The sequence below is a fragment of the Callionymus lyra genome, chromosome 1 (genome assembly GCF_982586985.1).
Source record: "Callionymus lyra chromosome 1, fCalLyr1.hap1.1, whole genome shotgun sequence".
Classification (NCBI taxonomy): Eukaryota; Metazoa; Chordata; class Actinopteri; order Syngnathiformes; family Callionymidae; genus Callionymus; species Callionymus lyra.
In genome coordinates this window covers 35,325,138-35,339,913 of record NC_141818.1, presented here as the reverse complement: position 1 = coordinate 35,339,913, position 14,776 = coordinate 35,325,138, and the positions used below count along the sequence as shown (strand labels likewise).

The following is a 14,776-nucleotide window of genomic DNA, read 5'->3' as shown; positions in this document are numbered from 1 at the left end:
TTTTTTATCCAGAATATATTTTACATCTCCAGCAGAGATATTTAGTTTTATAACGCTTGTGTTATCTCAGGGTCAAGGTGACCCGAAGGCTAGAAAACAAATTGTTTTATCTTATATGGTTCAAGATGAAGGACCTCCACCACTGAATATTTACAGTATTTATGGAAGCCAGGAAACAATAAAGGGAACTTATATAGGACAATTTCTGTTTGTAAAGTTTTTTTTGGAACAAGATCCATTGAGAGGTCGTCGTAGCAGCAGGTCTCGGGCAGACGTCCAGGATCATCCCGACAAAGGAAGCAACGGTTCTTTCATCCGTGTGATCAACCAGCTCGGCATCAGCAGGACAGGAGGAGACACGAGCGCAGGATGTGTTTCTTCAGCTCATTAGCCGAAGCCTGTTAGCTTTGAAATAAATCGGGCGGATTCCACCACTGGAGACGCTGATTAGTTCATTTTTTTTCTCAGGACGCCGACTGGAACCGTCTTGCGAGTATCGAGGCATGGCCAATCATCTGTTGAGCTTCTTCACTCCGTCTCACTTACACGGGGAGCAGACACACGATGGAACCGGACCATTTGTTCTCCGGCTGACGCGGGTGACAGTCGTGTCTGACAGCTGGCAGCCTCTCGTCTGAAGGTTACCCCGATCTGATGGAACTTTCAGACCGGCAGCCCGGAGACGAGACTGATGGCCGGCCGGAGTTTGTGGGATGTGTGAGGCATTTTTTACGAGTGAGGTCGTTTGCGCACATGTTTGCACCGACATCTTTCAGCTGGATATGCCAACACTTTTCTTTTCTTTCTTTTCTTTTTCCAATCTCTACATTGTTCTGGATCCCCTGCTTTCATTTCACACAGGATGGATGGATGGAAGGATGGATGGATGGATGGATGGATGGATGGATGGATGGATGGATGGATGGATGGATGGATGGATGGATGGATGGATGGATGGATGGATGGATGGATGGATGGATGGATGGATGGATGGATGGATGGATGGATGGATGGATGGAAAGATGGATGGGAGGGTGGATGGGTGGGTGGGTGGATGGATGGATGGATGGATGGATGGATGGATGGATGGATGGATGGATGGATGGATGGATGGATGGATGGATGGATGGATGGATGGATGGATGGAAGGATGGATGGATGGATGGATGGATGGATGGATGGATGGGTCGGTGGGTGGGTGGGTGGGCGGGTGGGTGGATGGATGGATGATGGGTGGGTGGGTGGGTGGGTGGATGGATGGATGGATGGATGGATGGATGGGATGGGATGGATGGATGGATGGATGGATGGATGGATGGATGGATGGATGGATGGATGGATGGATGGATGGATGGATGGATGGATGGATGGATGGATGGATGGATGGATGGATGGATGGATGGATGGATGGAAAGATGGATGGGTGGGTGGGTGGATGGATGGATGGATGGATGGATGGATGGATGGATGGATGGATGGATGGATGGATGGATGGATGGATGGATGGATGGAAAGATGGATGGGTGGATGGATGGATGGATGGATGGATGGATGGATGGATGGATGGATGGATGGATGGATGGATGGATGGATGGATGGATGGATGGATGGATGGATGGATGGATGGATGGATGGATGGATGGATGGATGGATGGATGGATGGATGGAAAGATGGATGGGTGGGTGGGTGGATGGATGGATGATGGATGATGGATGGATGGATGGATGGACGGACAAACGAACCAACGGTATTAATCCCTCTGTGGTGGTCTGATGAAGATTCACGAAACAGTGTCATTATTTTCAGACTCCACTAGATGGCGGTCTCTGCACTATTTTCCTTTGTCTTAAACAACTGTTCTAATGAAACGTTGCATCATTTTTATATACGATGGCGCCAAACTTTTCTAGGTGAGACACTGAGATACACTGTGTTGACGAAAATATAGAAACTGAACCCGACACTAGAAAGAGATAGCCGCTCTGTTAATAAAATGATACTTAAAAGAAAAAAAGAAGAACACATCTGTATGAAATATATTTTGACTGAAAGTTGGAAAATACATTTTTCATTTTTGGTGAAAATTCCACTTACAAGATAAAAGTTAAAAATCTTACCCTTTTTTTCCTACTAATTATGTGTTAGTTATATCCTATTTTTATTAGCATTTATTGTGTATTCCAAACAGCTGTTCAATGGATAATTATACTTGAGTAATGGTGGAACTTTTAGAGATTATTCATATTGAATATGTCAAATAATACACATTTTCTCTTTATTATTTTACTTAATTTGAAAATTGGATTCATTTTGTGCGTTTTTTTTTCATCATAATTTGTAGATTTTTCTTAATTAATTAAATTATAATTGAAACATTCAACGTTTACTTTAACCCTTGTTATTCTTCCTATTATTATTTTTCTTTTAAAGACTCATTTATCACGTCAATATATAAGATTTTCAATCCCAAGTCTTGATGTGTGACTCAATAACGCTCATAACGTTTCAGCGGGTCAGCACACTGTTGAACCGACCTCTGCTAAAGGTCATTTCATCAGGAGACAAATGAAAGGTTCGCCACATGTAGGACGAGTTCCAATGGTCCACGGAGCCTTTTCGTCAGTCACTGGAATGGACTGTCATCTTCCCTCCTCCTCCTTAATAACCTCATTACTCAGACACTTCCGTCGCTGCCATCTGGGTCGATAAACAATTTGGTGCAACATGTCTTAAGAGTTATTTAAAATATGTACCTCCTTATACGCCAACAAAGAATCACCTCCAGCCTATTTTCAATTTCCTTGATTGTCAAAAATGCCTCTTAGCCTCCTAGCTTACATATGTTCAAGCATCATTTTACGCTGAATTCTGCAACAACAAAAAAAATCCACCTAAAGGACAAGCACTGGTCAGTCCAGTCCAGTCCAGTCCAGTCCAGTCCAGTCCAGTCCACCCCCCCACTGACCCCGCCTGGTGTTCCGCACAGTCAGTGGTCCGTATGCACTCTCCGCAGCTGACGGAGCTTAAAGCAGTGACCCGAAAGGCTCCAGGGGGTCCCAGTTTTAATCTTTTAAGTGCAGGATCCTGTTCATGTCGCTGCTCCAGAACTGAAGGCCGAGTTTAGCGTCCGACTTGTCGTGTGACGCTGCGTCGCACATAAACACGGACCTTCATCTAAAAATGTAAATCAGAGACAGTTTCGACTAGTGATGTTGACATTATTCATCATTATGAATTATGAAATTGATTGATGTCGCTCTAGTAGAAGAACTCACATTTCTCCGATCCTTAAAACTCTTCACTGGCTTCCAGTTTCTTTCAGGATCAACTTTAAAATTCTGGTTCTTACTTTCAGATCTATTCATGGTCAGACTCCTCTTTACATCAGTGATCTGATCCAGCCTTACACCCCAGCTCGGGCTCTGAGGTCTGTGGATCAGAATCTACTTATGGTTCCTGAACACGGCTCAGGACCAGAAGAGAGAAATCCTTCCAGACTGTTGCTCCTAAGCTTTGGAACGATCTTCCTCTCCCTCTGTGTTTGATGATCTACTGACTCCTTTAAGAAACATCTTAAGACGTTTTTATTTGTTCAGGCTTTTCCTTGATTTTCTGGAACTCCTGTTGTGTTATCAGTTTTATCTTGATCTTTAAAGTATGTACTTTATTGAATATTGTTTTGATTGTTTAAGCGCTTTGTGACCCTGGTCTGGAAAAGCGCTATACAAATAAAAAATACTTACTTATTTACTTACTTACATTCCAAAGCTCAAAAAATACAATTTCCAAAAACAAAAAACGAGAGCTTTCCAACCTGCATAAGTGAGTTCACTGAGAGGGAGTGAGATAAGTGTGTTGTTTCACATGCTTTAGCTTCACTAGAGGAGATGTTGTTGGTCACACCAAGGTCAACACTGGAATATAAACTTGTAGAAAAACTGGATAATAAATGTCTCAGAGTGAAAAAAATTTTTTGACTGTTTACTAGTGATGTGCTGGTGAAGCTTCATGAAACAGTGTCATGTTGTTTAGAGGTCAGTAGGTGGCGCCATCAGTTCAAAAATGATTTGTCATTAGAACAGTGGTTCATAATAAAGGAAAATAGTGCAGACCGCCATCTAGTGGACTTTGGAAATAATGACACTGCTTCTTGAAGCTTCATCGGACCAACACTAGTTTTTACCATGTTATAAAGTAAATTAAAATAGTTTGATTTAGTTTTTTCTTACAAGTTTAATCTGTTGCTCAATATTCATCATAAATCCTGGATTGTATGAAGGTAGTTCTTCTTTTAATGAGATAAAAACAAAGTTGCTTCAATCAAAAAAATGTTTAATTAAAAATTTGCTTTTAATCTAAAAAATAAAATCAGATAAAAAAAAGGTATTTGAACAAATAATAATAAAGAAATGTGTTCTTTTATTCAAGTAACCTTTGTTTTTGTCAAGTTTTGTCTTAAATTCCAAAAATTGCCTCAATCAAAATTAAAATCATTTTTATTGGATCAACCTTCCATTGAAGTTACCATTTTTTTAATCAGACATTCGTGATCGAGTCTACGGCAATAAAAATCTCCAAAAAGATTTCTGAAGGAATAATTTGATGAATCCAAGTCAAATTCTTGACGTCTCAACATGAGCTCTTCAGGAATTATTCAGAGGCTGAACACGCTTGAATGAGTCATAACTGAAATGAGATTGATTTGCTTTTGTGATCATGTCACACAGCTTTGTGAATTATTCTTCCGAACAAAGCAATAAAGCAGGAGGTGGAAAAGGGGGGGTGTGGGGGTGGTAGGGGACGGGCTTTAGAGAATTCCGATCATTTGGAGAAATACAAAAGCCGAAAATAAAGACGTTCAACTGCTTAAGAAATGGAACAGGAAGCTCACAAAGTTTCATTTCGTGATTTTTCATTCTAATGCATTCAGTAAATATCGTTAAATAACATATAATCACTGATGCTTCGTCTTTCATCGAACGCTTCAGCACCATGGAGAGCGTCGCACGGCTCGACTCATGTTATTGACAAACACACTCAGGTCCCTTTCTAATTTAAATCTGGATTTTGAAAAGAGGAACATTGTCGGGAAGGACAAGCTTTAATATCGTGTAATCAAAGAGCTGCTGTGTTATTGTTTAGACCTACAATAAACCCTCACTAAAAATCACAATAATATAAAGGGTCAGATTCATGGTTTGACGTAAACAACAGATGCAAATTGATACATTTACGGCTTCTATATTGGTTTTCAAGCCTTTTTCATGTAAAATTACTTCTTTATTCTGCATTAATACTGTCCATTAAAACCTTGTGTACACCTGGACTCATGAAAAGGAGACAAAACGTATATGGATTCAAATATTCTACATGTCCGAAATCATGAATATTAAAAGTTTACAAGAGAGACTTTCGTTTATACAATTACTACAAAAATAGTTCTTCTTCCATCTTAGATATGTTAATTGTGTACAAGTACAACCCATGATTAAGAGATGTAAATAACTTTATTTCAATTCCTTTTGTCTTCTGTCATTTCGTGTCATTTACGTTCCCTTTTGTCTCACTTCCTGGTTTTATTGTGAAGTCCTGATCCTTGTCTCGTTAACTTCCTCTTGCGCTCCTGATCTGATTTCCCTGATTTATGTCACCTTTGTCTTCGTCTCACCTGATCTCTGATTATTTTGTGTTTGAAACCCTCCTTTTTTTCAGACTCTGTTGTGACGTCAGACTTCTATGGTATGTGTTTTGCTCAAGTATATGTTCGGTTCAGTTGGTCAATATTTTGTGCCTTTTGCCTGCTCTTTTTGTTTGCTTTTGCTATAAAAGTCGTTTTTTTTTTCATCATTCCGGTTTCTTGCCTCTGCATTTGGGGTTTTCTGCCCCGAGTACAATTTTTCCCTTTTAGTGATGGGTCCATGAGGCGTCATGAAGCGTTTCAACACATGGCAACACTGTATTGATACCGTGTCACTGAATACTGACACCTGCTGGACCTTCAAAATCACTACAGACAACCTAGTTGACAAGCTCTGCTGACACTGATGTTCTGAGTATATACAAGTCATCGTGCTTTATACTCTGTTATTTCATTTCTTTATTGAAATTTAAAATATCTAAGATATTTGCTTGAGGACTCCAGATTTTTATTTTTAATAGAATAAAAGTTTCAAAATTAAGTTTGTTTCTCTTTCTTTGATATGATTTCTTCTGCTGTGGAAAACAAACGCTCACATTGAAACGATGCCTCAGCATTGAGGAGGTGGATTTATTTAAATAACACAATTCTGTTGAAGAACATGAATAATAAACCAAGATTCACTTTAAAATGAATTTGAATTAAACTTGAAACTTTGAGAGGAACGGACAAATGCCTTATTTTCCGATACAAGATCAAAATGGTTTCATGGGAGGCTGCTTTAAAATTGTCATTTTGAAACGCAAATGATCCGCGAGTATGATGTGTGGCGGGAAAGTCCTGAGCTAAAGTAAGTTTGTCAAGTTTACTAAACCACAAATAATATTATAATTGTATCACTGCTGGCGTTCTGCTTGAAACTGCAACAGAGGTATAACAGCGAACTAACAGCTCTGTGCTTCAGAAAGGATTCAGGCCGACATTTAAACTCTGTACTTTCTCACTTTTCTCAAGTAAAATGTGTATTTAATCCTGATCTGATTTCTATTCTTTGTTTGATTGAATTGTAAGTTATTGTGAAATCTAAGAGTTTTCTTTTGTGATAATTATTACTTTTTTAGTGTTTTATATTCAGTCTTTTCTTCAAAAGTTATCCAAGTGGAACATAAAAATTCTAATGAAAGCACATTTTTTTTTTAAAACTCTTCAAGTCGTTTATAATCTGCAAAAATAATCAGAACCTTAATAAAAGTGCCACAGTTTGACGACTTCAGCAATAAATCCTTCCTTCGTGTGGCGTCACCGTCTCATTTTTTATTAAATCTGTGGGTGGGAGTGATCTTAATTTACACTTGCAGTAATTTTGGAAAGTGTAATTTATGAGGCAGTTGAAGTGCAGCCTAATAAACGTCCATCTCTGACGTCAATGTTTCTTTCCTGTGATCAGACTAAAGAGTCTAAAGACCAGACCAGGGGCCACATATGTCTTCTGTTATGTGGCCCTTATCAGGTGAAGATTGTGTAGAAACATCCTTTACTAGATTAACTCTGAATATTTTTTCTTTGTGGTTTTATTGAGTTCACTTCCGTTCCATTGCCTTCTTTTGATCGACAGATTAATGACACCCAGCTTTAAATAACCACTCGTCACATTGACCTTTCTATTGTGTTTCTTTGTACTTTACCATCAGTGTGTAGGTACTTGCTTTGTGTTCATTCTTGCAATGTTCCCGTCTTTTGACCTCATCGTTACCTGACGTTTGTCGTTCATTGCACATGGGTTTTTGTTCCAGGCTTTGTTCTTGTTCTTTTGCTTTTCTCCTGGCTTTCATTTGTTTGAATCAACTCTAGACCAATCGGAACCGCCGTGTTTGACGAGCCGTGGTTCTGGTAAATGTTGGGAATCCTTTTTTATAATCAAAGTATCTGACATGGAGAGATATCATCCATGTTTGGTTTTAAGGACATAAGAAAAGTTTGACAAAGAAGAAGTTCTAAGATACGGGTGTTTCCCAGACATGTTCTTAACTGCCTTCTTAGGAGAGACTTGAGATCAAGCCAAAGAAGCTTCGTAAGTAGCTCTCAGTTGGCTTTGGCAGCCTCGGTGAGTTCAATGACATCCATTGCCTTGTGTCACGACTCTGCAGTTGTTTAAATGTGTTTTTGGACGTGGCATGTGTAGGGGGGGCGTGGCCATCTGGGGAAGCAAGCAAGGGGGCGTGGCCAACCCGCTCTTCCTGCTACTGGAGGCTAACGTTTTAAAGAGCGATGGATCTCGGGCCTGCTATCCCTTTCTCGGCCACAAAGATACTGTGTTGCTACGTTTGTGATGTGTGTCTGCTAGCTTAAGCTGTGGACGACATCAGTGTGAGTACCTGCGAGGAAATTGATTTAAGTTGAGTTTTTGTTACTCTTTCTGTTTTACTTTAGTAAGTACTATATCTTGTTTATCATTTGACTTTAATTTGCTTTATTTATGAGTGCATTTTTAAATTGTTCAAACGTATCTTCTTTTGTTCATGGCCGATGTTTGCAGCAGGAGAGAATTTTTTAAAGTAATGGTTAAACCTTAAGAAATCTGCCTTGTTTTAAAGCATATTTTAAAAGAAAAGATCTTGAGGCTTTAGAGAACAGCCACTTATTAACACCTTTATCTGTGAAACGGGGTTGTTAATGTTTTTAATGTGTAGTTTTTAGAAAGCCCATAAGTTTATATGACGATCAGTGCAATAAAAGTTGAGGCGTGTTTCTTCCAGCCTCATAGTACTATAAAGTCATGTGTATATATAGTACAGTGTTTAAAACTTAATAAACTTAACTTAAATTCCCCTGATGTTGATCACTAAGCATTTGGTGGCTTTCCTAGTGAAAGATAGTCTTAAGCTAAGAGGGACTGGTTAACTCTTCCTTCTTTCACAGCGTTCCAAAGGACCAAAGTTTATTATCATTAATATATACTGTATATATATATATATATATATACACAAGCGTAAAAGGTTTGGGGCACCCATCAGTTTGTGTTTTCAATTAAAAATCACACTTTTGTTGATCAAAAAAGTGGCAAAAAGAATAGAAAACATAGACTTTGACAAGATTAGAAATATAGATTTGTATTTGAAATAATAGTTTTTCCCTTCAAACTTGCTTTCGTCAAAGAATGCTCCAGTTGAATGAAAGCATTGCAAACCTTTAGCATTCCGTCTGTTCATTTGTTGAGGTTATCTGAAGAAACTTCACCCCACGCTTCCTGAAGCCACACGTTGGATTGACTTGATGGACACTTCTGGCGTTGACCACACAGTCAAGCTTCTCCCACAACAGCTCCATGGGGTTGAGATCTGGTGACCTCACTGGCCACTACATTATAGACAGAAAACCAGCTTCTCTAAATAGCTCTTGCATAACTTGAAGATGTGCTTTGGGTCATTGTCCTGTTGTAGGAGGAGACTGGTTACAATCAAGTGCTGTCCACAGGGTATGACATCGCATTGCAAAATGGAGTGTTAACCATTGTTGTTCAAAATCCTCTTTACCTTGTACAAATCATACACCGGGGCCTCCACCTTCTTTTTCTGCTCTGGGTAGAGCCTGTTTGTGCCGCTCTCTGAAGGGAATAGTTCACACCGTTGTAGACAATCTTCAGTGTCTTGGATATTTGTCGCATGGAATAGCCTTTATTCCCAAGAACATGAATAGACTGATGAGTTTCACATGAAAGTCCTTTTTTCCGGGCCTTTTGTGAGAACAATTGAACCGACAACTGTGATGCTCCACATACTCCTACTAGCTCAAAGTAAGGCCAGTTTTTTTTATATCGTTTATTGAGTGAGATGAGCTCTGAGAGACGCAGGAGCATCCAAAAGCTCCAATATGTAATAAAACTACATGAAATACGAAACAGAATTGTGAAAGAGAGAGAAACGGTTAGAGAGCTACGACAACAACACATCAGTAATACATCATAAAGTACCGTATATTCAGTACAATGTCCATTTCTATAACTACACTTTGCAACTAGGTAACATACACAGTAATATGTTAGTGTACAGTATGGTATACATGCATACACAAATTTGTTTGATTTGTGGAATTGCAGAAATTCATAGACGCTGCAGGGACATCAGTTCTATCCCAGTTGCAACACCTTAGCTAATAGATGTGTCATTCTGTTTTTACTTCCTCTTTGTTTCATTTCTATATCTGGGATTTTTTTTCTCTTTTTTTGCTCATAATGCTCTTAAGTTTTATTGAGTTTACTTTTATTTTCTACCATATTGTAAGTAAGTACGGTACGTTCTGTAATACACAGTAAAGGAACAAAACTGATTTTCTTTCTACAGTAATAGAATGCTTGTAGACATAAAGTTCCCGACCAAGACATCTAGTGTAAAAACAGTGGATTGCATGTATTGTATGCAAATACCGGTAAAACTGAAACATAAAATTTAGCATAAAAACTTTGAGGGACTACATGTACCTTGTGAAGTGAATTTTTTTTTTATTCTTTGACAGAATAATTTCACTTGGATTCAGATTTCCTGTGTTTTCGTCAATTTTTGTCAGAGGTAGTACATATTTAACAAAATAATTTTTCGAGACATATTATTTTTTAGCCGGTTGTGTTTTGTAGGTGTGAGTCTGAGTTAAGAATCTGAAGTTTGCTTTTTAACCAACAGCTCTGTGGAGCTTTCTCGTGTGCAGTTGATACAGAACTCTGACTTGCTCTAGTAGAAGAACTTACATTTCTCTGATCCTTAAATCCCCTTACTTACTTACTTACTTACTTTAGAGCGAGAAGGGCTTCTGCTTGGCTGTAAAAGAAAAGACGGAAGTGTTTCATGAAGCGTCGTAAACCCATTGTAACTCATGAGCACGCAAAACCGCTCGACATAGTGACGATGAGTGATTCAGACGCTTCCCTCTGTTTTCTGCCTGAATAGCCGAATCTATCTCTGATGCTGAGCTGTCAAGAACCAAAACACATCGGACATCTGGCTCAGTCGCTCCGCTGGTTTGTTCCAGACGACGTCTGAAAATTTAATTTCTTAAAAGCCCCTGAAGTCAAACAACAGATGAATATTTTCCGCTTGTAGTTTCTCCTACATGTTTTATCAACAAAGAAGGAATATAGATTTTGTTTGTAATTCATTTAAGGTCACAGCTTTGCAGGTTTTTTTTTAAGACGCTCCAAGCGCTTAAACATAGTTTTGGTTATTTTTCTAAACACAGACTCACACCTACACAACACAATTGGTCAAATTGACATTTTGTTCAATATACTAATAAATAATCGTAAAATAAACAAACATATTTTTCTGCACAAACCAACATTTCCAAAACGCTGGAAATCTGATTCAAAGGGAAATGATTAGGTCAAAGACTAAACTTCACAGACATGCAGTCACTCAAAGTACACCTGGTTATAAAGTATAAAGTACTAGCTATTGTAGACATCACAAAAACTTAGTGATGGTCTGAAGAAGCTTCTTACAGTTTAAGTGACAGACATTGAAATACATGAAATTCATATTTTCATAATGAATAGAATTTCATTAGCACAAGTTTGTGGTGGTTTTCTCTGTCACATCAATAAAGTCATCTGAGTTGCAGGTAATAGAAGAAAAACTATACAGAAAATACATTCTTTATTCATCTCACAAAGATACATTTTTACCACATATTGCTGCTAGTAATGTGAAAGACATGTTAAGGAAAAATACAAAATAGAAAAATACACTGTAGAAATAACATAAAAAGGAATGGCAAGGATAAATATTGCACAAATCTAAGATATCAATTATTAAGAGTAAAAATAGTGCATCAGGTGTGTTAGCAGTAACATTTTTGTTATTCTACGTTTCAGATTGTTAACAGCGACACAAGCGTCTGTTAAGTGCAGAAGTGTTGGTTCAGACAGCGAGCTGGACGCAGAGCTTTTGCTTCGTTCCACACCGATGAGGGGAGAATCAACAACAGGAAACAGTTTGTTTTTTTATGTCTGCAGTGGCAGAGACACTTGTGAGCATCATGACGTCTGCAGCAGTTTATTTTAATGGTAAGTAAGTAAGTAATTTGTATTTATATATCGCTTTTCCAGACCAGGGTTACAAAGCGCTTAAACAATCAAAACAAAATTCAATAAAGTATATACTTTAAAGGTCAAGATAAAACTGAGAACAACACATGAGTTCCAGAAAATCAAGGAAAAGCCTGAACGAATAAAAACGTCTTAAGATGTTTCTTGAAAGAGTCAGTAGACTCCATGTCTCATACTGTTACATATGTATGTTGTTATATATCTCTCATTCATGGTGCATCACACATCCAGCTAGAAAAGGTATTAAGATATCATTTTCATTCAGACACTCGTCCATAAGTGGATTTCAGAGCAACATTCATTCACAGAACAGCTTCAAAAGAAAGACAAAATGGTGGCGATATGAGAGCTGACTCACCAGGTGAGGAATTAAGTATCTCAGTGTAATGAATGAGCCCAAGGACAAACGTATTGATTATTTATATGAATTCACAGAGTATACCAGGCTGGTTCTGCATCACAATGGCATTGTTGGACGAACTCGAGCCACGATTCGAGTGTACATCAGGTACAAGGTGTACAAAAAAGACTGAGGAACTTTCAAGGCTGTGAAGGAAGAAACGACTTTAGTAAACCTCATGCAATAAAAAAAAAACCTACTGTTTAACTGTCAATCAAAAAAATGATTGTTAAACTGAATCAAAATATATATATATTTTTTTTATAGTTCCTGATACTGATGAGCTGATAAAACCTGTGTTTGAAGTTCTGGTGGAGCCACAGAAATGTATGTATGAGTTGAAACATATTAACATCTGGATTCCCTGAGAGCGAACCATGAAAGGTTGTCTGAAGAGAAGCTTGTTGCCTTGTTTAGAGGAGAAGCAGAAGAGAACTCAAAGAGACAAACCCAACTGTTGGGGAAATACCCGAGTCTCCAACAAATGTCGTTCTCTAGAATTCCTACATTTCACCAAAGAATGAAAAAAGTGTTTTTGTGTAAAATGGTCTCTTCCAACGTGGATACCTTCTACTTTCTTCTAATAAGATGTTCCTTTTTTTCTGTTGAAGAAATAAGTAAAAAAGAAAAATACATTTTATTACACAGCATCCAACATATGTTTTCATTTTATCAGCCCTAAATATGTTGTACATAGTTTGTAGTGTGTTAGGATTCAGACAGTTTGGTTCAAATCCCTGGTCTTCTGTGATACACTTTACCTGATGCTACACAGATTTTATACTGCAATAGCAGGATTAACTTGGCTAATGCACGACGTTGAATTCACTTGATTATACTGTGATACATGTATTTGAACTCAGTATTTATTCTCACAATGTTATTGTTAGGTATTTGAGTAGCAGCTGCTACACAAAATTTCCCCCAACTTGAAAAGTACAAATTGTCACTCACTTTATTTCTTTCTCTACAGTAGATGTACCATCGTGCTATTCCCACACTAGCGCTTCATTAAAAATGATAAAAATGTCGACGCAAATCACAGTATTTGATATACTGTCGACAGGTACTATCGTAGAATGTGCCTTATTCGATCTATTCCTGAAGGTTGGCAGAGGTTTGGTCTAGTCACTACCTACCTTTGACCCCTGACCAATCACAGCAGAGTGGGCATGGTTGCTTGTGCAAGACTATAGCTGTGTCTCAAATCGCATACTTGCGTATGTATATATATACTGTATGCATATACTTATAGGTGCATTTTCAGCCAGCAGTAGGAGGATGACACCTCTTCGGTGCTGATACCGGCGTAAATATCTCGCGAATATTTCGTTTCTCATATTTCTTCATCCAAACTTGCAAAATGTGCTGCCAGCAGGTGTCGATAGTGTTCCAACAGCTGGTTGAAATAATCGTTAAATACTAGTAGAAGAAGAAGCTGTCACGTCATTTCCGGTTAGTGCGTAGCAGCAGTGTTTGATTTGAGACATACTATCTGTTGAGAATTTGCGTACTAGTTAAAACCGAGAGTTTTTAGTGGGCGGGGCTTAAGCACATTTTCTTATATAAATATCTTTATTAAAAGAGAGTTTAGTACAAAAAGACACTGATTAGTACAAAAGAGGTCCAGGATCTATTTAAGAGACACTTACATTAACACATTAAGTGAGTTAAGGGAGTTCAAAAGATATAGATGGATAAGTGCTTGTCGGCGACTGTTGAAAAGAACTGTAAGTGGACCTCAATCCTTTCTTTTTTCTCCTCCCTATTCTTACCTAAGACAGATTTAGAGAAAAACATTCAAATAAATGGTTTTAAAGATAGAGAGAGACCCAATGTTCTATACATATTATATAAAATGGAAGCTTGATCTCTACTTATTAAAGACAGAAAAAAGAAACTAATTATGATTATGACTACAGAAATTGCAATGTTCTCAGTACAAAAGAAGAAAAAACTAATTATCCTCTCTGAACCTACTGGGTGTTGCGAGTACAAGCTCTATATGTCATTAAAGACGAGGTCCGATAGCTCGGTGCTGTTTGGACAAATCCTCCGTCGTGGATTATTCTCATTGTCGTGTTAATATTAATGATCTTGTCACATTGTTATGAAGGGAGACGTTCAAGGTTGACGAGAGGATTACGTGAGTGTGTTTAAGGGATGATTTGATTTTAATGGATTTTGTCGAGTGATTGGACCGGAGGAGAAATTTCTACAAGGACTGTCGTGGTGTTCAGTTGGAATGCAGTGGTGGAAAGTGTTTCTGTGGAATCGAAAACACATCTAAACACATTTGTCCATCCTAACTTTCTCTACCTAGATAATAAAGAGATCGATTGAATCAGAACGTAGCATGTTAGCTCGACACAGGTGTTCTTTGGGGAATTGAACCGATACTCTCTACCATAATAACCGTAACTAGTACTGAAATAAACGCTAGTAACTGGGCCAGAAAGAGTAAACAGTTAATGCATGTTTTTTCTTTTATTATGGTGTCTTTTTCCCTGATACAATATTTTGACCAAAATACAAAGATTTAGTGATGGCACGTGATGGTCTGATAAAGCTTCATGAAGCAGTGTCATTATTTTCAGAGTCCACTATATGGCGGTCTCTGCATTTTCTCTCTATTTTCCT

At 38.1% G+C, this 14,776-nt stretch overlaps 1 long non-coding RNA gene across 1 annotated transcript; it reads left to right on the top strand.

Moving 5' to 3' along the window:
* The first annotated feature begins 11,511 nt into the window (after window positions 1–11,511).
* Window positions 11,512–12,864, top strand: LOC148089234 (uncharacterized). Its single transcript, XR_015710482.1, has 3 exons — window positions 11,512–11,694; window positions 12,002–12,097; window positions 12,172–12,864. It is a non-coding gene; the product is annotated as an uncharacterized LOC148089234 (long non-coding RNA).
* The last annotated feature ends 1,912 nt before the right edge of the window (window positions 12,865–14,776 follow it).